Source organism: Sminthopsis crassicaudata, chromosome 3, assembly GCF_048593235.1.
Source record: "Sminthopsis crassicaudata isolate SCR6 chromosome 3, ASM4859323v1, whole genome shotgun sequence".
Lineage (NCBI taxonomy): Eukaryota > Metazoa > Chordata > Mammalia > Dasyuromorphia > Dasyuridae > Sminthopsis > Sminthopsis crassicaudata.
Window position 1 is genome coordinate 301,617,283 of NC_133619.1, and position 27,909 is coordinate 301,645,191.

General features: G+C 35.2%; 1 long non-coding RNA gene across 1 annotated transcript in view; it reads left to right on the plus strand.

Moving 5' to 3' along the window:
* LOC141559517 (uncharacterized) overlaps positions 1 to 27,909 on the plus strand; it is a 169,491-nt gene that overhangs the window by 132,907 nt on the left and 8,675 nt on the right. Inside the window, exon 2 of the long non-coding RNA XR_012487457.1 lies at positions 23,938 to 24,013. This is a non-coding gene — a long non-coding RNA (uncharacterized LOC141559517). The remainder of the gene's footprint in view (positions 1 to 23,937; positions 24,014 to 27,909) is intronic.

Here is a 27,909-nt window from a genome sequence, read left to right on the forward strand (position 1 = left end):
TTAGCCTTTCGGAATATCATGTTCCAGGCCCTGCGTTCTTTTAATGTGGATGCTGCTAGATCCTGTGTTATCCTTATTGTGGATCCTCCATATCTGAATTGTTTTTTTCTAGCAGCTTCCAATATCTTTTCCTTTGTCTGATGGTTCTTGAACTTGGCCACTATATTTCTTGGCGTTTTGATTTTAGGGTCCCTTTCAGTAGGTGATCGATGAATTTTCTCAATGTCTATTTTACCCTCTGTTTCCAAAACGTCTGGGCAATTCTCTTTGATAATTTCCTCGAAAATGGTGTCCAAGCTCTTTTTTTCCTCCCATTTTTCAGGGAGTCCGATTATTCTCAAATTGTCTCTCCTGGATCTGTTTTCCAGGTCTGTTGTCTTTCTGGTAAGGTACTTGACAGTCTTTTCAATTGTTTCATTTCTCTGGTTTTGCTTGATTCCCTCTTGGTTTCTCCTTGAGTCATTCATTTCTACTTGTTCCAGTCTAATTTTCAATGATGTATTTTCTTCACTCACTTTTTTTATATCTCTTTGTAATTGTCCAATTGAGTTTTTATCTTCTATGGAATTTTTTTCCATTTTATCCATTTTATTTTTTAGAGAGCTGATTTCTTTTTCCAGCTCTCTAATCCTGTTTTCCTTGGAGTTGTTTACCTTTTCCAGCTCACTAATCCTGTTTTCCTTGGAGTTGTTTACCTTTTCCAGCTCACTAATCTTGTTTCTCAATGATTTGATTTCTTTATCCATTCTGTCTTTGAATGCATGGGATGACTTCTCCAGGCTCTCTTGCCAAACTTCCCTTTCCTTTTCCCATTTCTCTTCCAGCTCTCTTGTGAGAGCCTTTTTGATTTCCTCTATGAAGTTCTTTTGTATTGAGGAGCAGCTTATATCCCTCCCAGGGGATACATCTGGGGACAGTCTGTTCCTAGTCTCTTCAGCATTTGAAGTCTGCTCCCTCTCCACACAGAAGCTGTCAATGGTTAGAGCCCTTTTGAATTTTTTGTTCATTTTGTCAGAGTAGGAATCAAAGAAAACAAACTGACAAGAGAAACAATTGGTCTGTTTTGCGGGGGATAGGGCTGGATGGTATTAATGGGCTTCCTCTACAGACTGGGGGTAGGGCAGCAGAGAGCCACTAATAGAACAGCAATGACTGTACTGAGTCTGCGCTCTGAGGCTCTGAGAACGCACTGAGTCAGTCCAGGTGGGGGTTGGGGGTGGCCGGGCTCTAAGAGACGCTGGCTTTCTGGGGTTTTAATCTTCACCTCAGGTGTTTACACCCTCTCTGCTGCTCCTGGCTTGCTGCCAAGACGGAGCATCCACACTGGGGCAAAAGCCCTTTCGCAGAAATGGCAGAGATCACACCCCTCCCCCTCCGGTCTGAGCTGTGTGAGCTGCCTGTCTTGCTCTGGCTGTCTGCCCTCAGTCTGCGCCCAGTCTGATTGACCCTCCCCCGAACAAACACAGACCTTTTCTGGCAACTTTCAAGGATGTCTTCTCTTGGTGATAATTTGTGGATTTCTTTCTGGGTCAAGCATTAAGTCAGAGGCTTGTCATGAAGTAAGTTCTGAGAGAAAACGAGGAGCTCAAGCAGCTGTCTGCCTCCACGCCGCCATCTTGGCCGGAAGTCCTCCTCACTCTTTTTGATGTTCAGCTTGCCTCCCTAGTGATTTCAGAACCAGATTTTCTTCTTTAGTGAGATTGAAACATTCCTCTTAGTTTAAGTTGAGATATCTCACTCTTGCTAGAGAGCTCAGTCATTCTTGTACATTTTCTGGTATATTTTAATCTTGCCAGGCTTTTCCAATTTCAGTATTGTCTTGTGATTGGATAAATGGGTTTACCTGATATTTGGTATTTGTAATAGTCTTTTGGGTTATCAGCATTTGGAAGATATAAAATGAGGATTATCTTACCCCCGTAAGGGTTAGCAATTAGAGAAGAAACTTCCACATATTGTACCCCTAACTCAGCAATATTTAGAGGAGCAGATAGCCATAATTTTAATAGAATACCTTTCTCAGAGATTAGAAAAAAGAGCACTCAGCCATGACCCTTTTCCTGCTTCAAGAGAAGAAATATAGTTTCCCTTAGAGAGAGGTACTCAAGATTTCAGATCTATATCTCAACATCTTATCAACTACATTCAAACAATCCATATGGATATACATCTTAACGAGAGCACATGCATGTGCACACAGATACACACCCCTTCATCTCTCTTTTATTCTTACAACAACCCTGTGAAGAAGGTACTATGCTCATCCCTATTTTAAAGTTAGGGATTTGGGTCTCTCAACTTGAAATGTGAAGACTTGTCTTTGGTCCTACAACAAATAAAGGTGAAAGATGGGCTTCAGATACAGGCTTTCCTAAATCTAAGTTCAGAATTTTATTTACTGTTTGTAGCATTTGATCTACTGCATCTAATTGAGAGATATGCTATGATATGGATTTTCATAATTGTTTGTAAGGACTAGTTTAGGAATTGTGGTTAACACCTGTTAATTCATGCTATTAATGGACAAAGATAATATGAGAATCTTATTTCATTCCTTTTTGCCACTTCTTCTGTACCTATTATCCTACCAGAGCTTCTGAGTTGAAATCATCTGACTTAAAATTTGACATGTTTTAAGCATCTTTTTTTGCTGTATGGTTGGGAGAAGTCCTTGGAGAAACTGAAATACAGTGAAAGGGACTTCAACTACTCTTCTAGGATTAGTGGGAGATGAGATTTGAATCAGAATTCAAAAGTATAACCAGTAATTTTTACATATATATCAATTTATTTGTGGTGAGAGAACAGGATAGGAAGCATTGTCTAGCTGGAGTATGGTTAAAGCATGGAAATATCATTTAGTAGCTTCTCATTTTAACAAATTATTTTTTGCTCACATTTTTTTTTTTTTACTAAGCTGAAATATCTATGATGTTTTGGAGAAATGCAAACATTAGCAACATCTTTTGAATTTCAGCATCCTAGAGTAAAACCATAGTTTCCTTGTCCTAATTACAGCTCTGTTAGAACTCTAATATATTCTCTTTGCTAGATGAACTATCATCTTTTTCTTCTTCCTGAAACAATGTTAAGGAATAATCAACCAAAAAAAAAAAAATCAGAATTCCTAAGTGTTTTCTTGCTGGGGTCTTACCACTAGAAGCCAGTAGAACCATTCAGAGGAAATGCTCTTGTGAGAAAGTCAGAAATAAAATATAAGTCTTATGGTGAGGAGGAGATGGAAATGAAAGGAAGAAAAGGAAGAAGAAGAAGAGAAGGAGAAGGAAGAGGAGATGAAGGTAATAGAAAAAAAGGAGAGGAAGGAAGAAAGAAGAGATAATACTGGTGTCTAGCAACCTTCACAGTAACATATACAGAACTTTTGAGTATTTTCTTAGCCCTAGAAATGTTTAGTTGGGAGGTACTGATCAAATTGTATAATTCATCCATGCCAAAATTCCCTCATCTGAAAGACTATAATAACATTGCAATTGCCAGGATGCTATGAGGAATGCATATCCATCAATCACATTCAGAACCATGAATGGAGAAAATCTTGCAAGGCATAAAAAAAATGATAACATCTTAGATTAATAGAGCAGAAGGACTTCAAGAAACAAATTAACTTTATAAAGTAGAGTGGAATGAGTTTTCCTCCCCTATGTTGGCAGGGGACATGTACTTGTATAAACATGGACTTGCACAGAGAAACCATTTTTATATGGGTGGGTTGAAAGTGATGGAGGCACCAAAGAGGAGTTGATCACTAACTTGATCCCAATTTGCAGGCACTTTTCACACAATGCTCTCATGTAGTCCCATTTATTTGGACCATGAAGGAGACTGAAACGATGGATGCCAGAACTGACTGGCACTTACAAAATAGTGAGAGCCAAGATTTTCTCTGGCATCTATCCACCTCTCCTTTGGTTCACCTCTTAGTACCTCTCCAAACAGGCAGTCAGTGTCTCTATTTTGCCACTTTCTCATAAAGCCTGCTAAAATATTGCCTTTCTTGATGTCTTTCCTCTCTTCCCAGCAACTCTCCCCTCCTCCTCCACTTTAAGGGCTCTCATTTGTTATAATCAGATAGGAAAGATTAATCAGATAAACTACAATAAATGATTGTGGCCTAGCTAATGCCTCACCCTTCCCAGATAAAGCAAAAGTTTAACTCAATTACATTTTTTAATTATTTGAATTTTTACTTATTATTTAAAATATTTAATGCCCTAAAACAATATTAACACTGAAAATATAAGTCTCTCACAGGGTCTGATAAAATTAGGTTAAACATTTGAGATCTTCCAAATTGTAGTCAGCTGAATAATCAGCTCTTTATTATAATTTAATTAACATTTTATGTTTCATAAGGAATTTCTTCACACTAACTTACCACAAAGAGTCGGAGAGTGATAAATGATGATGTAGATCTAGACTTTTTCACTAATCCTCATGATCTCTCAAACGCTCAAAAAACAGAAATTATTTCATAAAGAAAAAGCAATTTCAGCTATCCCCATAACCTTAAGAAACCCAGGAAGGTAAAAACTTCAAGAATTAACACCCAATTTATGTTCATTCAACAGCAGTTCCCTAACACCACAATGCAAGAGCCAACCTGACCTATGGACTTGCAATGCCACATCTACTTCAATCTCTCATGCTATGCAGATCCAAACTCCAAAATGAAGAAATTTTCTGTAGTTGAGATCTCCAGAGCTTTGTTACAATACATAATAGCTCTCAAGGAAAACTGAGGGAACAGTTAGGATATTTATCTGGGTTTGTAATGGTGTTCAACTCTACACTGATTCTTGTCTCTTTTCAGTGCTGTGGAAAATCAAATTCAAAATGGCAGAAATTTGCCCAAGCTGGGATAACAATATCATGGTTGTGCTTAGTACTGCTTGGCTAGATAACTGAGGAACAGAGGGAATGGAATAGAACATATTTGTGGGACTGTGTAGCTCTTCACTAACCTTGATGGACAAAACCCTTAGCTGTCCTAGTTATGCAACCATCAATCCCATCACCTAATCCCATCAAAAGACACAAAGGACAGTGTATTGGAACACACTAGGATTTAAATAAAGATTGAGATACTTTGAGAAAAACTACCACCAGAATAATAAGAAAGTATCAGGATCAGAGAGTGAACAATAGGGAAAATAAGGAGGAAAATAATGGAATTGTAAGATTTAGAAAGAAGTACTCCATTAAATACCTTAAGCCTAAACAGATAAACTAATAGAAAAGACATTAATAGTAGAAGGAAATATGGCTTCAAGATCTAAGAAACACATTTAGGCACATAAGTCCTACAAAACAAAAGAAATAATTTAATACCTAATATAGCAGAGGATTCTGGGGATTTTGAGAAGAGAATGAACCTACAACACACACTTCCTAAATATTTTAAAAGAAAAATAACAATTTATGACCTGCATAGAAGAAATAATTGGCAGAATAGAAAAATATGCATCTGAGTTGGTAAGCCTCTCTCTCTGTCTCTGTCTCTGTCTCTCTCTTTCTCTCTCACACATACAAACACATACACACACATACAAGAAGGGACTAATGTTTGGGAATGCAAATATACAGACTTGAAGAACAATCTGGAAAATGAGAAGCAAAAAGCAGTAACATTAAAAGAAAATATGTTGAAGACGAGACAAGCAAAATATGATGATCTCAAAGAAAGAATGGATAGGAACAACTTTAGAATTATAGATCTCCAAGGACAATGTGACAAATCAAACCTGATCTCCATAATGTAAGAAATAATACAAGAAAATTACTGAACTATTTTGCCCAACTGTATTCTAATAAATCTGATAATCTAAGTGAAATGAAAGAATGCTTACAAAAATATAGATTGCCCAGATTAATAGAGGGGGAAATAAATTACTTAAATAATCCATTTTAGAAAAAAGAAATTGAGCAAGCTATTAATCAGCTCCCTAAGAAAAAAGTCTCCAGGGCCAGATGGATTTACAAATGAATTCTACCAAATATTTAAAGAACAATTAATTCTAATACTGTGCAAACTATTTGGAAAAGTAGGGAAAGAAGGATTCTTTCTACAAAATTCTTTTTATAACACAGATATAGTGCTGATACTAAACCAGTAGGGTCAAAACAGAGAAAGAAAATTATTGACCAAATACCCTAATGAATATTGATGCAAAAATCTTAAATAAAATATTAGCAAAGAGATTACAGCAAGTTATTACCAGGATAATACACCATGACCAAATAGGATTTATTCCAGGAATGCAGGGCTGGTTCAATATTAGAAAAAAACTATTAGCCCAATTGACTATATCAGTAACCAAATTAACAGAAATCATTTGATTATCTTAATAAGATGCAGAAAAAATATTTCACAAAATATAACATCCATTCCTATTAAAAACACTAGAAAGCATGGTTATTTAAAATAATCAGTAGCATCTATTTAAAACCATCAAGTATCATATATAATGGGGATAAATTAGAACCATTCTCAGTAAGATCAGGGTTGAAACAATGTTGCCCACTATTACCATTACTATTTAATATTGTATTAGAAATATTAGCTTTAACAATAAGACAAAAATAAATTAAATGAATTAGAGCAGATAAAGAGGAAACCAAATTGACATTCTTTGGAAATCATATGATGGTATACTTAGAGAATTAACTAATAAACTACTAGATAAAATTCAAAACTTTAACAAAGTTGTAGGATATAATATAAATCCACATAAATCATCAACATTTGTTACCAACAAAATCCAGCAGAAAGAGATACAGAGAAATTGCATTTAAAATAATTGTAAATAATATAAAATAAATGGGAGTCTACCTACTAAGACCAAGAAGTATATGAATACAATTACAAAATACTTTCCACATAAATAAAGTCACATCTAATCTATTGGAAGAATATCAAGTGCTTATAGGTAGGCTGAGCTAATATAATAAAAATAACAGTTCTTCTAAATTAATCTACTTATTCAGTGCCATACCAATCAAACTCCCAAGAAATTATTTTACAGAGCTAGAAGAAATAATAAAGTTTATCTGGAAGAAGAAAAAGTCAAGATTTCAAGGGAATTAATGAAAAAATGCAAATGAAGATGGTTTAGCTGTATCAGATCTAAAACTGTATCATAAAGCAGCCGTCATCAAAAGCATTTGGTACTGGCTAAGAAATAGAGTAGTAGATCAATGAAATAGGTTAGTAACAATAGTAATCTAGCATTTTATAAACCCCAGCTTCTGAGATAAGAACACACTATATGACAAAAATTGCTGGGAAAATTGGAAATTAGTATGGCAGAAACTAGGCATTGACCTAATACCTGATACCAAGATAAAGTAGAAATGGGTTCATGATTTAGTCATAAAGAATGATATTATAGGCAAATCAGAAGAACAAAGAATAGTTTACCTCTCAGATCTGTGGAGAAAGAAAGAATTTGAGGCCAAAGAAGAATTAGATTATATTATGGAAAACAAAATATATAGTTTTTGTTATATTAAATTTAAGTTTTTGTACAAATAAAACTAATGCAGATAAGTTTAGAAGGAAAGCAAAAAGCTGGAAAGGTTTTATAAAGGATTCTGATAAAAGTCTCATTTCTAAACTATATAGAGAATTGACTCAAAGTTATAAGAATACAAGCCATTCTCCTATGATAAATGGTCAAAGGATATGAATAGATAATTTTCATATGAAGAAATTAAAACCATCTTTAGTCATATGAAAAAATGCTTGAAATCATCATTGATCAGAGAAATGCAAATTAAGGCAACTCTGAGGTATCACTACATACCTCTCAGATTGGCTAAGATGACAGAAGATAATAATGAATCCTGGAGGTCATGTGGGAAAATTGTTAGTAGAATTGTGAACAAATCCAACTATTCTGGAGGGTAATATGAAACTATGCCCAAAGGACTATCAAACTGTGCATACCTTTTGACCCAGCTATGTCTACTAGGCCAGTATCCCAAAGAGATCATAAAAAAAAAGAGAAAAGGACCCACATCTGCAAAAATGTTTCTTTTCTAGTGACAAGAAACTGGAAACTGAGTGAATGTTCCTCAGTTGGAGAATGGCTAAATAAGTTATGGTATATGAATGTTATGGGATATTATTGTTCTATAAGAAATGATTTTAGAAAATCCTGGAAAGACTTACAGGAACTGATGCTGAGTGAATTAAGTGGAACCAAGAGTTTGTTTCTCATAAAGGCAACAAAAATGTAGGAGTGCTGAAAAAGTGCAGTAGCCTAGAACAGCATTGCAACAGAGTAACAGCCGAGAATATATTAAGAGATTTGTTTCTAAATATACATAGGGAGATGGATGATTACAGGCAGAAATCAGGTAGAAATGATCATGTAGAAATGGGCCTGAGACATTATAGACTACATTTTGTAATTTTGTTTATAGTACTAAATTATAAAATGGTAAGGTGCATGGGATAGAGAGAGGAGGACAGAACAGATTATGTGATGTGTTCTGGTCAAATTGAAGATTAGCATTAAAAGGAAAGTAATTTTTATGTTCTCTCAGGAAGAGTAGAGTCTTCAGAGGAATGGGTAACAAGCCAGGGAGAGAGGTAAAAGGGAGTTGTGTGTGAAGAGGTACCTTGTTTTGGTTGTGAAGAGTACCACTGCAGAACGCTGCTATTAATGAAAACTTTTTTTTTGCCTCGGATGGGTGGGGAGTCAGAGCTCCTGAGGGCAACTGCTCCTGGGGAAGTGAGAGAACATGGGCCCATGGAGGAGATTTTGATGCAAATGGGGAAGGAAAGGGACTGAAGGAAAGTAAATGTCAATGGTTGACTGCATAATCAGAAATGTTGGGGGACTGAGTCCTGCCATGGAGCAGTATCTTTTCTATAACCTGCATGAATTGATATTTTTCTGGGAGTAAGACACAATGGAAAATGGGATTGGGTGAGTGGGCAAGGTGTTCAAGTCTATAGCAAATGATTAGAGAGGAAATCCCAGGATAGGTATCTTGGAAATTTTGATTCCCTGAGTAATACTGATAACAGAGTGACTGCAGAAGTATAAGGTCAATGAAAGATAGAATGAGAGTTGAGAACAAAAAGAAAGAGAGAATGGAGAGCCAGAAAGATACATTTTTTTTTGGAAAGGAGTAAAAAAAATAAAAGTTTAAAAACTTAGGGACAAGTTGAAGGGGAAGCAAGAAAGGGGGATTTTACTAGTCTGAGAAGAAGAAAAAGGGACATAATTAAATAACCAGAGAAAAATACATGAACATGACTCCAAAAAAAAAAAGGGGATAACAAATGGGAGGGAAGTTGGGTTCAGGGAAAAGAGACAATATGAATAAGCCTTTTAAAAGATTAAACCTAAAGAAACTGTAAAGAGATAGTACAGAGTTTGTAGCAATAAAGATAAAAAATAATCACAATGTAAAAAATTATTAGAGACAAGGGGAAGAAAATATAAGCCTAATTCTCATAACTTTGAATGTGAATGGATTAAATAGTCTGATAAAAAGAAAAAGAGTGAGATTAATAAAATCCCCAATTCCACAATCTATTACTTATAAGAAACACATGTCAAAAACAAAGACATACACAAAATAAAACTGAGGTACTAGGGAAAATTTTTATTATGCATCAAGTGAAACCAAGGTTTGCAATCATGCCAAAATAAATAAATATAAAAAGGATAACAACAACAACAAAACTAGATGCCTCATATTTTTTGTCATTGTACTGATAGACAAAACTGAGACTTAGAAAGTGTAAGAGACTTGATAGTAGCCAGAGCTATAATTAGGACATTAGACTTTTATTCCTTAAGCAATGTAGAAAAAAAAAAGTGCTTGGCATCTAGTTAACAAGAATAGTTCGTTAAAATAGTAAGTTCTCATTGAGGAGGTAAGTATATTCAATACTAAATATACTATCAGTGCACTAGTTTATGCTGAATTAAATTTTTTTTAACATTTGTTTTAAAAGGAAGGACATATTTAGAAATATGTGATATGAAAGCAAATAAACTTTTTAAAAAATGAAAATATGTACTACATATGTTTTAACATTTGAAAACAAGCAGGGTGGAGTGGTCTATTCCTCATTTTATCCTCTCCCCAGACAAGGTTTGTGATATTTAGCCTAGGAGCAAAAAAATCATCACTATGTGTCTACCAATGGTCACCCAGATAATAAATCATAGATCCTAATCTCAATACAGGTTTTCTGATTCTGAGTTCAATATACCTTCCACAGTTCAGTGCTAGCTCTGCTTGTTGGGTGTAAGGTTAGTCTAGAAGTCCAGTCAGGGTCAGAGACAACAAAGTTTCCAATCCTATTTTTTAACAGAGTGATTCCCTCTAAACATAAAACTTTGCCTTTGAGGACATCAAGAACCTCACTGCTGCTTTAGCATTGCCTACTAAATCTGATGGTGATGCTTCTATATTTCTGTTTTCTTGAAGTGGCCTATCTTTAATCTTTCTCAGCTTTTGTTACAAAGAAACCAGACTGGCCTCATCACCATTTGTAATCCTATAACATGCACTTTTCAGCTTTAGAATGCCTTCCAAGAAGAGAAACACAATTCTCATGGTGGTGAAGTCCAAGGAAATCAGAATATGAACCTTCAGTTGCTATATTTTCTTTTTACACACATAGTTTTTATGAAATTGCTGCCTTGGAATTAAAAACACTAATATGTTTTATCTGAACCTATCTGGACTTGAAGACTGTCTGGAGGTAGAAGGAAATCTGTCACCAATAGTGAAGAGGTTTGACATTTGTATCTGGGATAACAGATGATTGGATTGGACTTTGTAGACATTAATATCCAGTTGCCTAAGAGTTCTGGATTCAAAATGCTCTCATCGCCAAATATCTTTTTTGTTGTTTAAATGGTTAAGGATAGAGACAAATTTTATCTACAAATAAAAGTTGTTGTTTTTTTCCTCCAGCTATTTTTGCCTTCCTTTGTACTTCCCAGCACTTAGCACAGAACCTAGAACATACTAAGCATTTTAAAAAATGCTTACTGACTGACTGACTCTGTCACTATACAAATTATGCATCTCCAATTTAAATTTCATTAAGCCTTAGAGCAAACAGTAAACCCATTTTGGGCACAGAGAATATCTGCCAAACTCCATGTTTGAGCATGAATCTCATTGTAGGGCTCTATTTTCTAGGAAGATATGTGAGATGGAAATTGGCGCATTGTGATTCCACTTTAGAGTGTCTGCTGAGGTTATATTGGATCTGTGATGTATGGGAAAGAAGCTGGATAGCTGGCCAGACTTTCTGCACTTTACATGCCAGGCGAGCCAGAACTGAGCACACTCCCATTCCAAACTTTTTGGGGAAAGGTGGAGGGGGGGAAAGCTGCTTTAATTAAGTAGCTCACTGAGACTGAAGGATGGGTGATTTAAGGTTCCAGTGGTGGCAATTCATTGGTCATTTTACAGGTCAGCCATAGTCTGAGGACTTTTTCTCTTAACATAATAGTTTGTCTTCAGCTTTCTTTGAACCTCCAGTATACTAAAGACTAGCCAAATATTTAGTGGTTTGGTAATTTTTTTCTTTTTGGTATTCATGTCAACTACAGTTCTTCAGAAACCCATTTAGAATGTTGTTCCTTTTCCATATGGCATTCTGAAGGGAACATGGGATTACAAATTAGGATTGTGACAAAAAAGAATGCTCTTTATAACTATTTCATACTTTTAAAACTTCATACAGTCATTTGATTTATATTGTGCCAGGATGGAGAATGATGTTTGCCATTAGAATTGTGATTTTTCTCTTAGAGTCCACTGTCAGACTAGATACACACACAGAGCATACACCAGGCCTTCAATTTTCATGTTTTTTCTTTTTGTTTTGTTTTGTTTTTTTAAATCATTTTGACATTTGGATTAACTGTCTATAGAAATGAATTTGGAAAAGATTTCTAGGGATAAATAATGGAATTAATTCTCACATTAGCAACTTCAAAAAATGTTTATCATCAATTTAAGTTCTGGGCCTCCAAGTACTTTTGTGTAAAGAGTACCTCCTGCTTACGCCCAACCCAGAGGATGCTTGGTCAGTAAATGTGTCTTTACTCATGAACATTTAACATCCACATAACTGTATAAGGCAGTCTGGTATTCCAGTGGATAGAATGCTAAGTATGCTAAGAATACTGGGATAAAGAAGACATTTTCAATTCTAATTCAGACCTTTACTAGCTTTATGATCCTGAGAAGATTATTAAACTTGTCAGCCTCCGTTTCCTCATTTATAAAATTAGGTAATAGTAGCATTTACCTTACATTGTTTTTGTGAGAATCAAATAAGAGAAGATATGTAAAGTACTTTGCAAACCTTCAAGCACTATACAAATGTTATCGATTATCATTTAAAATTTTTAAATCTAAATTCATTGTATATTTTGTTTTTATGTCATATTTATTTTAACTTATTCTTCCCCTTATCTGGCAAGCTTTGTTAACAAATATTAAAAAGAAAGAAGAAGAAAGCAATGTAGCTTTCAATCTTTCATTTATTAGTCTTCTTATATCTCTCCTCATCTACTGAAAAAAAAAAAGAAAGTAAAAATTACAAAACTTCTATATCAAATAATCCCAGTCAAGAAAAATACATTTCCACAATGACCATATTCAAAACAAGCATTTCTTATTTTTTATATTGGCAACCATGTTTCAAAGTGGACAGACTTCTTTATCATTCTGGAATCATGGTTGATCATTTATTTGATCAGAGTTGTTAAATCTTTCAGAATTGTTTGTTTTAACAATGTTGGTATTCAAGTGTAATCTGTTTTAGTTCTGCTCACTGAACTGTGCTTCTGAATATGGCTACAGGAAATTACCTAACTGTATTATAAGGTTTACTATAAACTTGATGATGTTCAGTCATTTTTCAATCATATCTTCCCCTTTATGACCCTATTTGGGGTTTTCTTGACAAAGACATTAAACTGGCTTTCTATTTCCTTCTCCAGTTCATTTTTACAGATGAGAAAATTGAGGCAAACAGGATTATGTGACTTGCCCAGGATTATACAAATATTAAGTGAATAAGCCTAATTTGATCTCAGCTTCTTCCAATTCCAGACCTAGCACATTATCTAGCTGCCTATCCACTAAAATCTTGGGTTATCTAATATTGAATGGGACCTTGCTGATGCTTATCAATCTTTGTATTCTTTCCTAATTGACTTCTTATAATACTTCCCACAGTGTCAATTCAAAACCATCTATTTTCTCTTTAAGCTATCCACACTCCCCTCCAGATTTCTTCTCAGACATCCTAAGAACATTGCTGAATTAATTCTCCTCCCAATTTTTTAAGCCTATATCATCTTCCATTCTGACCTTTCCTTTAAACTTAGAGGAAGAGGTTAACTCATCCTCTCCTGTTTCTTTATAGAACTAAATCCCTGAGACTAGACTTCTCTTTGTTTTTCCCCCTAACCATTCATCTCTTTTCATCTACTGCTACTTAATAAATAAACCTAGGTCTCCCTGATCCTGGGAAAAAACAAAACAAAACAATTTCATTTATCACAGTCTAGGCATGTAAGTATTCATGGGTGCTACTTTGAATCCTATTTGCTTTTATCCCTAGGCAGTAAAGCAACACACATTTTTAAAGCATTTACTTATATTCTAGGCACTGGCTAAGCACTAGAAATATAATATAAGCAAAAAGAAAGACAAGTCCTGCTCTCAAGGAACTCATTCAATGGAGGAAGACAACACACAAAAAGGAGGTTTCAAAGATAAGCTGAGGGAGGGTGAGGGCAAAGTTTGGAGAATCCAAAGCACAAATGGGAAGTGAATGAAATATGGCCTGTAACTATCCCCAAAATGGTGGCCTCCAGAAGATACTCACCAATGGAAAAAGGGGAGCAACATAGTGAAAGGAAGGTCCAGGATGAGAAAGAAGCCAAAATTTGGGCAATCAGAAGTATAACCATAAGAGGAATAATCTTGAAAATCTCTTTTTTTTTGGTGATATCATCAACTTTCATGTATTCAATGAACATTTCTATATAGTTGGCTTCCAAATCCATATAATTGTTCTACATATATTTATTCAGTTTTAGCCCTGCATTTTCACCTATGTACTGGACATCTCAACCTTGCTGTATCCTAGGCATTTCAAGTTCAACACATAAAAAAAGCATTTTCTTTCCCTTTAAACTTAATCCCCTTTCTAACATTCTTATTTTTGTTGAGGAGTCACCATTCTTCCAGTCCTCCATGTTCATGACAATCTAAGTCATCTTGGACTTTTAACCATTCTTACCTTCCTATTAGCAAGCAGCTGCCAAGTCTTGCCAATGCTAATCATGACAAATGAATTTCTGAATGATCAACTTATTAATTAGGCTAGCTAATAATCAATAAATCAATGGTCTGGTTTTTCTTTGTAATCAAAAGAAAAAAGATAGAGGGCATGAAAGCCTTAATTTTTTTTTTTTGGAAAGGAAATGCCCCTGACCACTGGAAATCAATCATGATAGATGGATATTTAATGGGGAGTTGGGCTAAAATTCTGAATTCAGCTCCTTCTGCTGAGAACATGGCTTGATAATGAGACTCAACTGCCTCCAGTAACCTGGACAGGAAAATCCATCTTGATTCAGAAATCTCTGGCTAATATTTTCTTTCATGAGGGGTAACAAGAACAAGGCTATTTTCCTTGGGGGCAAGAACTCAACCAGCCTGGATTCTGTTAACACTCCCTACATCTTGGTAATGAGATTGAATGTAGGCACCAAATGATGGGGTTCAGTAGCAATTTGGTAAAGAACTCACAAGGGCTTTCTTCTTAGCCAAAAAGTACATTTATTTAAGAGAAGATGTTATGGAAAAGAATGAAGAGGTAAAATAGGCACAAGGAATGGTAAATATGAAATAGATTTGGGAGAGCATATTGTTAGCAAGGAAAGGGGTTTTGGTTTTGTTTTCTGAGGCTGGGGTTAAGTGACTTGCCCAGGATCACACAGCTAGGAAGTGTTAAGTGTCTGAGGTGAAATTTGAACTCTCGTCCTCCTGAATTCAGGGCTGGTGCTCTATCCACTGCGCCACCTAGCTGTCCCCAGGAGTTTTAACAATTAACAAAGGAAAAGACAAAATCCGCAATGGAACTCACAATTAATCAGAAAAAAAGGAATAAATCATGAGGTGTGAGTATGCCTTTGACTGGCAGCCTAAATATATAGAGAAGTATAGCAGACTAGACACAATTAGCTATAGTAATAAGAATGGGATTTAATTTGCCATTAAAGGGAAGACACTATGAGAAACACAGAGAGCTAGAGAGAGAGAGAGAGAGAGAGAGAGAGAGAGAGAGAGAGAGAGAGAGAGAGAGAGAGAAAGAGAGACAGAGAGAGACAGAGACAGAGAGGAAGAGAGAGAGAGAGAGAGAGAGACAGAGACAGAGACACAGAGAGAGAGACAGAGACAGAGACAGAGACAGAGACAGAGACAGAGACAGAGACAGTACTTTATAGTGGGCTTAGTCCTGAAAAGTAGTTAGCAAAAATCTTCATCATAAGCACATCTTTTATAGGGAAAATATAAGGGGAGGAGGGAAAATGAAGGCAGGAAAAAAGATATGTATTGAGATGCTGAGACTACCTTGTAGATACTAACACAAACAGTCAGGGAAAGCCTGGGTTCCCATCATAGGTATCTTAAATATGCTAATCAAGGTAGTCTAGGCACATCATAATTGTCATAACTATGATAATAAGATAGTCTAGGAAACTAAGTTCCCAGGATGAGTTTTTTAGCATTTCCTGGAAAAGGATAAGCTGATTTCAGGATTCACATCCCTGGTTGCATGGAGTCTAGCCCAAGAGTGAAGAGCATATTTCCCAAGAGTTAGGAGTAATCTCATCAATCAGCTGCATCCTTCTTTGACTGATTGTCCTACAGGGCTGGTCCCTAAATGAGGAAATAAAGTAGAAAAAAAATCCTTAATTCTGATTTAATAATTGTTTGCTAATGTCATAGCAAAATAATAATTTCTTTCATAACTCTACAACATTTTCTATATCTATAATCTTTTCTTCTGTTGATCACCATCCTAATTCAGATCTTTATCACTTCTCACAAGGACTATTGTAATTGTTTCTTAATTGATGTCCTTGACTATCTAGTCTTTCTCCTCACTAATCCATCCCCACAGGAACAGTGAACTGATATTCCTGAAACCCAAGTCTGACTATGTCTGCCTTGCTCACAGATACTTTAGTTACTCCTTCTTACAACTAGAATAATGTATTCCTCTTTGGCATTTAAAGAGCCTCAAAGATTGGCTCCAACCTATCTTTTCTGACTGATTTCACATTGCTTTCCCTCATTTACTCTCCATTCAAGCTAAAATTTTACATGGTGTCTCCCTATTAAAAGACACTCCATCTTCTATCTCTGAATTTTTGCACAGTCTATCCCTCTGGCAAGAGCAGCACCTGTATTATCAATGACTTCCCTTGAAGGGTAAAGAGACACAGATGCCATTTCCAGAATTATAGAAATATAGAAAACAGCAACAGCTAAGTGGCACAGTGAATAGAGAGGTAAAAGTCTTGAGTTCCAATGTGATTTTAGATACCAGCTATGTGATGATAATCAGGTTTAACTAATCAAGTTAAATTAAATCAATTTAACTTCAATCTTTTAAATTTTTTTTAGCTCTAGTCCAACAATAGCTTTATTAATATAATTGTCTTCTTTACATGGATTGAAATATATACAGCAGGATTTTCTATTTTTTTTAATCTTTAGGATTTTCTATTTTTTAAAAAAATATAATGACTTGAGACAGTTTGCAATGATATTCTATAGCATTTGTATTGAGATGATAATAATGTCTACTTCTTAGAGTGGTTGTAAGGATAAAATGCTTTATAAACCTTTAAATGCTATTTATGTGCTAGTTATCATCATTATCATTATCATTGTCATCATTATTCAAAAATAAACCTTCCTGGGCTTCCCATTAATACTTCCCTACAGGTGTCTAATATTTATCCTAGGCAGCTGGTTAAAAAAAGTGAGATTGAACATGATTTGTTTCTTATTGAAACTGGGAGGGGAAGAGGCAGTCTTGTCCTCCATATTATGTATGGAAGGAAATGTGATTCCCAGTTGGTGAAGAGAATGCTGACACGATACTCTAGACCTGTGTAAGGAGTGGTTTTGGTGTTAGAGCTGATTCACATTTGATTCCAGACTCTCTTTCAGACCAATTCCAAGGTAGAGAGAAAGAAAGATTTTGGAAGTTTCAGGCATATATAAACTAGCTCTTAAATCTATGTCCTTGATTTCCTTCTTAGAGGTAAACAACATAGATTTTGGAAGGAGAATTATTCATTGGGTGAGATCATGGTCTTACTTCATTCAAGCCTATTTTACCTTTCTTTCTTCCTCACAGGAGTTCTTAATTGTTATATATTTTCTGGCATATTTAATCTGCATAATTTTTTCAATTTCTTTCTGCTACTTCTTTAGATAAATGTATTTACTTATATTCATTATTTATAATTTTTTTGGGTGTATAAACAGAATTGATAGGGACAACCCAAACAATGTTACAAAGTTTGAGGCTACCCTTCCCCCATCTGAGCAATCAGGAAAGTAACTTTTATTTTGAATCCTTAAAAATTGTATCCTTAAAATAGTAATACTTTAAGTGGTAGATAGATATGATCCTGGTATGATATTCCTCACAGAGACCAGAAAAAGTACACCCAGCCATGGTTCTTTTCCTATTTCTTTCAAAACAAGGATTAAAATATCCTTTAGAAAAGGGTGAGGGGGGCAGCCAGGTGGTGCAGTGGACAAAGTACCAACTCTACAATATCTGAGTTCAAATCCATTCTCAAATATCTGACACTTATTAGCTGTGTGACCCTGGACAAAACACTTAATCCTGATTGCCTCACCCTTCCCCGCCCATCATCCCTCCTCCCACAAAAAAAAAAAAAAAAAAAAAAAAGGATGTAATCATGTGTAGATAAACCATGTGACCATATATATGTGTTTTATCTGGGCATACACATCTTGCTTAAAGATAAATTGATGCACGCTTATTCTTTTCAGGGAGACACACTTTATGCTGACCCTTACAAGGCAGACAGTTGCACATAGATTCCATAGGTAACAAGCTGTAGACAAACATCCTAAATGCCTAAACTCCCAATCTTTGATTTAGAAAAGATCTTTTTGCTCTTTCTTCCATATTCCACAAACAAAACGAATTCAGCTCCTGATTCCCCACCTTTTTGTTCCATGGGCGGATATCTGCATATTGAGTTGCTCTTGTCTTTACTTTTCCCATCAATTGTGTTTCTTTTCTTTTCTTCCTCCTCCTTTTCTACCTTTCCTCTTCTGTTTCCTCCTCTACCTTATTCTCTTCCTCCTCCTTTCTATTTCTTTCAGAAAAGAACTAAGGGTAGGTTTTTTTTTTTTTTTTTTTTTTTAACAATATATGTAACTATATAAAACATATATTTCCAGTTTGGCTCTGGTGTGTTAACAAGTTGATCAAGACCATCTGTGAGTGCATATCCAATATCCCCCTGTCTACTTCGACCTCTAAATCTAATTCTTTCTATGTAACTTAACAGGGTCTCTGTGATATAAAGCCTTTAATAATTTTAAAATAAAATTTCCTTAATGCATAGAAATTGCTAAATGCAATAGGGAAATATTTATTTCTCTTGCCAACAATAAACTGCAAAGACTGTGGCTGCCTTGTACAACTTGTAAATCTCTAAGTGAGTCCAACCATGTAAGATGTGTTTCTTGAAAGCTACTCTCTTGGGGATCCTAACAGCTAGAATCAGACTCAATTCTATGAAAAGCGGGCATTGTAAATTATAAGCAAGTTAATTACACAGGTCAGGATTACAAACCAACACTCTGATGGCTTATTTCCCCCTGACCCTTTTGAGGCTGATATCTGATATGTTGTACCTAGCCCTTTCCTCTGCCATGTGATTTTCAACTGTTCACTTATGCCTTTCCTCAGTATGAAACACTGAAGGCTAAATTTTATTGATGGAGGGGAAATCCAACTAGAAAATAACATTTCTTAGGACATTCTATAATATGAAACACAATGATACATCTCAGTATATATGACTACACATTATAATTTATTTCTGATCTCACAAATTCCTTGAAGGGTTCATGGATTTTCTAGTAGATTTAGGATTATTACAAAACTCTTGCTACTATTTTATGAAATCACAAGTGTTTTCAGTGTGAATCTCTCAATTAGTTTGGTTCAGTTACATTCAAAGGGTGTGTCAGGATATTTGGGCATATGCCTGGAGACTCATAGGTGACTGGATCCACTACTTTTCTCCATTCTCTGCTCTCAATTTGGATTTTCTTGGCATTTCTTATTGTGCAAAATTTGAGCTCTTTGGGTTTTTCAGCAAGGGAACCTCACTATATAATAGCTTTGCTACCTATGGCAAAGCAACCTTCTGATGGTAAGAAATTGCTTTCTCCCTCCTTTCCTCCAACCTTACATATAGAAAAATATATTCATATCCATACATATACACAACTACACACCTAGTTCTGTGGTACATTCATCAGATGAAATGGTTTGAATAAAACAAGAAATCTGCCTGCAGTGTAAACTACTGTCTGGGAATGAATACACTTTGCACTTTGGCAAAGTTTTCCAAGTCTTTGGTTCATATAAATAAATAGAAGTTTCTGGGATCAAGACTGGCTTGATGATAGAATGGTAATGCTTAGAGACACTATTATGTTAATGCTGAGCATGTCTTCATATTTAGTAATTCTCTGGAGAATTATATTACTTTGAAGAAATAACTTTGTCAGGAAATCAAGTGACTCACCCAACTTTCCTACGAAAGTTAAGGACAGAGATTTCGTAGTCTAAATAGAATTAGCAAAATAAATTTTACAAGGAAAAGCAATAAAAAAATTTAGGAAGAGTATTTAAAGGTAAGATAGTTCTCTGTCCAAACATCCTAACTACACACTGTTGATCAAAAGCACAAAAGCTTTATAAAAGAGGGCTCAGAATTTTCCCACATGACCCCAGAAGATTTGTCCTGAAAGGCACTGGTAGATAAAAAGCAGGCAAGATTGCAGTTTAAAATACAACACAGTTTCTCAATGATCTCAGCAGTACAAAAATGGAATGAATTGCTGGTTAAGGTAGTAAGCTCATCACAATAGGTCTTTAAGCAGAGATTGACCACTTCTAAGGGACGTTGAAGAAAATTTCCATGCTTCAGACAACTTTTGGATTACCTTTAAGATCCCTGCCATCTCTAAGATTCTATGAACTTGGAATGTATCTAAAACCAATCCTTTCATAAAATAATTTGAGTTATTTTCTGCTTTGTAACTCTAGTGAGAGGTCTTAGCATTGCTCATAGCTAGCCTCTAAATAACTTGTCACAATATACTTCTTCAATGTTGAATTACTTTTGTTGCTTCACTACAAAATCCTCTGGTTGGGGCATTCAAAATCCTTCTTAATCTTAATCTACTCTTCTGTGTACTTTATCAGTATTCTCACACCTTACTCTCCACCAGGTACTTTGATCCAGTGGTACTGAGCTATTTGATGGACTTTCACCAATATTCTCCATTTCTCCTCTTGAGGCTTTTGCTCTGTCTGTTCCCATACCTAAAATGTTCTCCTTCCTCATCTCCATCTACTGGCTTCCCTGGCTTCCTTCAAGTCCCAACTAAAATCTTATCTTCTACATAGTTTTTCCAAACTCTGTTCTAGTGGCTTTCCTCTTTTAATTATTTCCTATTTATCCTGTATACAGCTTATTTATACATCTTTGCTCATTGTTTCTCCCCATTAGACTGTGAACTCTTTCAAGTCAAAAGATTGTCTTTTGCCTCTCTTTGCATTCTCAGCACTTATTACAGTGCCTGACAAATATTAGGTTTAGTAAATGCTTATTAATTGATTATTCTTAGCATGAGGATAGGTAGGTGACACAATAGATAGAGCATTAGGCCTGTTATCAATGAAATTTATTGTCTGGAGTTCAAATCTGACCTCAGACAATTACTAACCATGTGACTCTAGGCAAATCACTTAACCTCATTTGCCTTAGTTCCTTCATCTAGCAAATAAGCTGGAGAAGGAAATGGTAAAACACTTTGCCAAGAAAACCCAAATGGGGCCATGAAGAGTTGGACATGACTGAAAATAACTCAATAGGTTTGGCTATATGGTACAATGAATAGAGTACCAGCCTTGGAGTAAGAAGGACCAGAGTTCAGATTCAGCCTCAGTCACTTGACCCAGGGTAAGTCACACTCCCTATTGTCTTGCTTAAAAAAGAAAAGAGAATGACTAAACAATTTTTAGTATTCCAATGTAAAGAGAAAATTGCTTATATAATTATCTGAGATAGATTATCAAAAAGATTATAAAAACTATCAAAGGCTACCAAAAAGATTAAAGCGATCTAGAAAATCTTTTGATGCAGTAACTAAAATAAACCAAAAGAATAATTAGCACTGTTAAAAGGAGGTTAAGGATATAATTCTTTTTTAAAGGAAAAAAAGAAAATTATTAAGTAGGTCTTTTATAAGGCATTCCAAATAGTAAGGTCAGCCTAGTAGTGGCATTTATCCTTGGATATCACTGAGGTATTCAGGTCATAATTGGCTGTAGTATTTGGGAAAATATGGGGTAAGAAAACTTGGCTCTTAGGCTGGAATGGAAGAAAAAATGATCTCAGCACCCCAGAAATTCCCTTCCAAACTCCAGCTCTGTTGCGGGAAGTGAGAGAGTTTCCAGTAAAACAGAGGATAAGAGAAGAATCGGAACTTGAAAGCTACAGGTTAAGAAAAATGACTTCATTTTGTTTGTTTGTTTGTCTTAGTAAGACTCTGGAACGGGGATTAGTCTAGGAGGATTGAGTAGTCACTTAATCTCCCTGAGTCATAAGAAGGCATGATGTCATGTCTAAGCATTAGGTTGGAGTTTCTGTGATTACACACATTGTCCAACACAGTTGCAATAAAAGCAGCTAACTGCTATGTCCAAAACATTAACATTTCATCCATTTTTGGCATAATATTTTTTACTTTCCATATTTTTTTGTTTTCTGATTCTTTTTTCTCTGAAAAATAATAGAAGAATGGTTATAGTTGATCAATGAGCCTTGGCAGAGCACCTGCTATGCAACCAATATTATTCTGTCACTGGGAAAGGGGATATACAAAAATAGTATAAAATAAGATCCTTGCCCTCAAGGAGCTGATTGTCTAACTAAAAAGAAAAAAATATATCAGAAAAACAACTAGAAAACAAACAAGTACAAATTAGCCTGAGAAATACTTCAAATTTAAAACAAGATCAGAAAAGGGGAACCAGTAGGGAGTGGAGTAATAATCTATGAAGACTTCTTAAAGGAAGTGGCATTTGAGTTTATCCTTGAAGAAAAAATAAGATTTTAGAAGAGAGGACTTTTTCCTGGGGTAGAGGGTGATAGAAGAGTCAACTTGAGTAGAGACACAAATAAGCATGACTTTTGTAAGTTAATGATTCTAGGAAATTGATATACATGAAATGAGGGCATAAAAAACCATTAGACTATCAAAGAGACAAAAAAAAAATTCCCTTTCAAGTTAATGTGCTCTCCTATTCATTGGATGGTTTATGGATGATGTGGATTAGAATATTGCATATACTACCAGATTCAGCTAAGTTCTTGGTAGCTGAAGTGCTTTCTTTTTATTTTATTCTTTGATAAGAGATAGCTCTTGAGTATAAGAAATGGAAGGAAAGATATATTGGGAAATGAAGATGATGATAAAACAAATCTATTTACATTTTAAAAAGATTTTAAAGAGTTAATATGGTTTCATTTATTTATTTATTTATTATATTTTTATTAATTTTTATAATTATAACATTGTTTTTTGACAGTACATATGCATAGGTAATTTTTTTTACAACATTATCCCTTGTACTCCCTTCTGTTCCGAATTTTTCCCCTCCTTCCCTCCACCCCCTCCCCTAGATGGCAGGAATTCCCATATATATTAAATATCTTATAGTATATCCTAGGTACAATATATATGTGCAGAACCGAGTTTTGTTGTTGTTGTTGCAAAGGAAGAATTGTATTTGGAAGGTAAAAATAATCTGGGAAGAAAAACAAAAACAAAAAAATAATAATAATGCTCACAGTTTACACTCATTTCCCAGTGTTCCTTTTCTGGGTGTAGCTGATTCTGTCCATCATTGATCAAGTGGAATTGGATTAGCTCTTCCCTATGTTGAAGATATCCACTTCCATCAGAACACATCCTCATATAGTATCATTGTTGAAGTGTATAATGATCCCCTAGTTCTGCTCATTTCACTCAGCATCAGTTGATGTAAGTCTCTCCAAGCCTCTCTGTATTCCTCCTGTTGGTCATTTCTTACAGAACAATAATATTCCATAACATTCTTGTATCATAATTTACCCAACCAGTCTCCAATTGATGGGCATCCGTTCATTTTCCAGTTTCTAGCCACTACAAAAAGGGCTACCACAAACATTTTGGCACATACAGGTCCCTTTTCCCTCTTTAATATCACTTTGGGATTTAAGCCCAATAGCAGCAATGCTGGGTCAAAGGGTATGCACATTTTGATAAATTTTTGGGCATAATTCCAGATTGCTCTCCAGAATGGTTGGATTCTTTCACAACTCCACCAACAACACCAGTTTTCCCACATCCCCTCCAACATTCATCGTTATTTGTTCCTGTCATCTTAGCCAATCTGACAGGTGTGTAATGATGTCTCAGAGTTGTCTTAATTTGCATTTCTCTGATAAATAGTGATTTGGAAGCGTTAATATGTTTTAATAATTTTACTTTCTATTGTCATAGAGACAATTCATTCAGATAATTCGAAACTTTTTGAGACCTTTATCCAGGGGAGGAAATGGAGATTTCTACAAAAAAGGTAAATATTTAACAGAGTGAAGTGCTTTCTAATCTGCATACTCTCCCCTGCTCTTACCATTTTCATTTGAACATGCATCCCTAATGTGAATATATCTGGAAAGTTCAAGCCTATTTGGTAGCCAGAAAGCTATAAGAGACTCATATGATTAATGCATTCACCCTATGAATTCCTGAGAAATCATTCATGCTCATTTCTAGAGGGTCAGTGAGAATAAAAAGATAGAGTCACAGCATCCACAACAGATAATGTCTTAGAACATTTTCCCTTCCTTCACAATAATAGGATTTGGTGATCTTTTGAGCTTGGCTTATGAATGAAGTGATGACTATTCAATAACTGGAACATTTTTTTGGCTTCTGGCATGTTACTAAATAGCCTGAAAAATGTGATTGGTTTCCTCCATCCTGGTTGTGGAGAAAAGTGGATTTCTTCATGGTTGTTATAAGCCTTGTTGAGACATGCCTTTTCTTTCAAGGGTTTGAGATTTACAAATCAGTCTGCTCTGCTGGTCCATTGTAGCATCATGTAGCAACAATTGACTTTAAACTCTTAAAGACTATGCCAAGGCAGGGCAAGCTGGAAAAGATGTTAACATGAACCTGTTGATAAATTGTGTGGGATATGAGAGGCAGTTTTCCTGCCCCTCAGGATAGGTAGTTAGAAAGACAGATACACAACTGCAGATGGACTAATGGCCAGATTGATGAACTGACAGACAGACATAATGAAGAAAAAATAAAAACTTGTCCATTCCATGTGGCATGCTACCTTATTCCCATTTTCTTCCCACTTTACATTTATATTCTCACCCCCATTCTCCTATGTTCTGTATTTGCTTTTATCTTAAATCTTTTCCTTTCCCAGAGTGGTGTTTTGGTTTTCTCTGATATCTGGCTCCTTCCTGATGATGTGGCTTCCCTGGTTACCCTTTCCACCACTGGTTGGACTTTCTTTTTTTTTTTTTTTTTTTTTTAACTACCTGATAAAGTCTTTTTTTTTTTTTTTTTAAATTTTTTATTTTATTTTATAATTATAACATTTTTTGACAGTACATATGCATGGGTAATTTTTTACAACATTATCCCTTGCACTTACTTCTATTCAGATTTTTTCCCTTCCTCCCCCAACCCCCTCCCCCAGATGGCAAGCAGTCTTATATATGTTAAATATATTACAGTATAATTTAGATACAATATATGTGTGTAGAACCGAATTTTTTGTTGCACAGGAAGAATTGGATTCAGAAGGTAAAAATAACAGTTTACATTCATTTCCCAGTGTTCCTTTTCTGGATGTAGCTGGTTCTGTCCATCATTAATCAATTGGAATTGGATTAGTTCTTCTCTATGTTGAAGAAATCCACTTCCATCAGCATACATCCTCGTACAGTATCATTGTTGAAGTGTATAATGATCTTCTGGTTCTGCTCGTTTCACTCAGCATCAGTTGATGTAAGTCTCTCCAAGCCTCTCTGTATTTCTCCTGTTGGTCATTTCTTATAGAACAATAATATTCCATAACATTCATATACCATAGTTTACCCAACCATTCTCCAATTGATGGACATCCATTCATCTTCCAGCTTCTAGCCACTATGAAAAGGGCTGCCACAAACATTTTGGCACATACAGGACCCTTTCCCTTCTCTAGTAGTTCCTTGGGGTATAAGCCCAGTAGTAGTATGGCTGGGTCAAAGGGTATGCACATTTTGATAACTTTTTGGGCATAATTCCAGATTGCTCTCCAGAATGGTTGGATTCTTTCACAACTCCACCAACAATGCATCAGTGTCCCAGTTTTCCCACAGCCCCTCCAACATTCATCGTTATTTGTTCCTGTCATCTTAGCCAATCTGACAGGTGTGTAATGATACCTCAGAGTTGTCTTAATTTGCATTTCTCTGATCAATAGTGATTTGGAACACTCTTTCATATGAGTGGAAATAGTTTTAATTTCATCATCTGAAAATTGTCTGTTCATATCCTTTGACCATTTATCAATTGGAGAATGGCTTGATTTCTTATAAATTAAAGTCAATTCTCTGTGTATTTTGGAGATGAGGCCTTTATCAGAACCTTTAACTGTAAAAATTTTTTCCCAATTTGTTACTTCCCTTCTAATCTTGTTTGCATTAGTTTTGTTTGTGCAGAAACTTTTTAATTTGGTGTAATCAAAATGTTCTATTTTGTGATCAATAATGGTCTCTAGTTCTCCCTTGGACACAAACTCCTTCCTCCTCCACAAGTCTGAGAGGTAAACCATCCCATGTTCCTCCAATTTATTTATGATTTCGTTCTTTATGCCTAAATCTTGGACCCATTTTGATCTAATCTTAGTATGTGGTGTTAAATGTGGGTCCATGCCTAGTTTCTGCCATACTAATTTCCAGTTTTCCCAGCAGTTTTTGTCAAATAATGAATTCTTTTCCCAAAATTTGGGATCTTTGGGTTTGTCAAAGATTAGATTGCTATTTTTATTCACTATCTTGTCCTGTGAACCTAACCTATGCCACTGATCAACTAGTCTATTTCTTAGCCAATACCAAATGGTTTTGGTGACTGTTGCTTTATAATATAGCTTTAAATCAGGTACACTTAGACCACCTTCCTCTGACTTTTTTTTCATTAGTTCCCTTGCAATTCTCGACCTTTTATTCTTCCATATGAATTTTGTTGTTATTTTTTCTAGGTCATTAAAATAGTTTCTTGGGAGTCTGATTGGTATAGCACTAAATAAATAGATTAGTTTGGGGAGTATTGTCATCTTTATTATATTCGCTCGGCCTATCCAAGAACAGTGAATGTCTTTCCAATTATTTAAATCTGACTTTATTTTTGTGGCAAGTGTTTTGTAATTTTGCTCATATAATTCCTGACTCTCCTTTGGTAGATATATTCCCAAATATTTGATACTATCGACTGTTATTTTGAATGGAATTTCTCTTTGTATCTCTTGCTGTTGGATTGTGTTGGTAATGTATAAAAATCCTGAGGATTTATGTGGATTTATTTTGTATCCTGCGACTTTGCTAAAATTCTGAATTATTTCTAATAGCTTTTTAGCAGAGTCTTTGGGGTTCTCTAAGTATACCATCATGTCATCTGCGAAAAGTGACAATTTGATTTCTTCATTTCCTACTCTAATTCCTTGGATCTCTTTCTCGGCTCTTATTGCCAAGGCTAGAGTTTCTAGTACTATATTGAATAGTAATGGTGATAGTGGGCAACCTTGTTTCACTCCTGATCTTACAGGGAAAGGTTCTAGTTTATCACCATTACATATGATGTTTACTGAAGGTTTTAAATATATGCTCCTTATTATTTTAAGGAATAGTCCATTTATTCCTATACTCTCAAGCGTTTTTAGTAGGAATGGATGTTGGATTTTATCAAATGCCTTTTCTGCATCTATTGAGATGATCATATGGTTTTTATTAATTTGATTATTAATATGGTCAATTATACTAATAGTTTTCCTAATATTAAACCAGCCCTGCATTCCTGGTATAAATCCCACTTGGTGATAGTGTATTATCCTGGGGATGATTTTCTGAAGTCTATTTGCTAATATCTTATTTAAGATTTTAGCATCAATATTCATTAAGGAAATTGGTCTATAGTTTTCTTTCTCAGTTTTCGATCTACCTGGTTTAGGTATCAGTACCATGTCTGTGTCATAGAAGGAATTTGGTAGGACTCCTTCAATCCCTATTTTTTCAAATAGTTTACATAGCATTGGAGTTAGTTGTTCTTTAAATGTTTGGTAGAATTCACCTGTAAATCCATCTGGTCCTGGGGACTTTTTCTTAGGAAGTTGGTTAATAGCTTGGTCTATTTCTTTTTCTGAGATGGGACTATTTAGACTACTTACTTCATCCTCTGTTAATCTGGGCA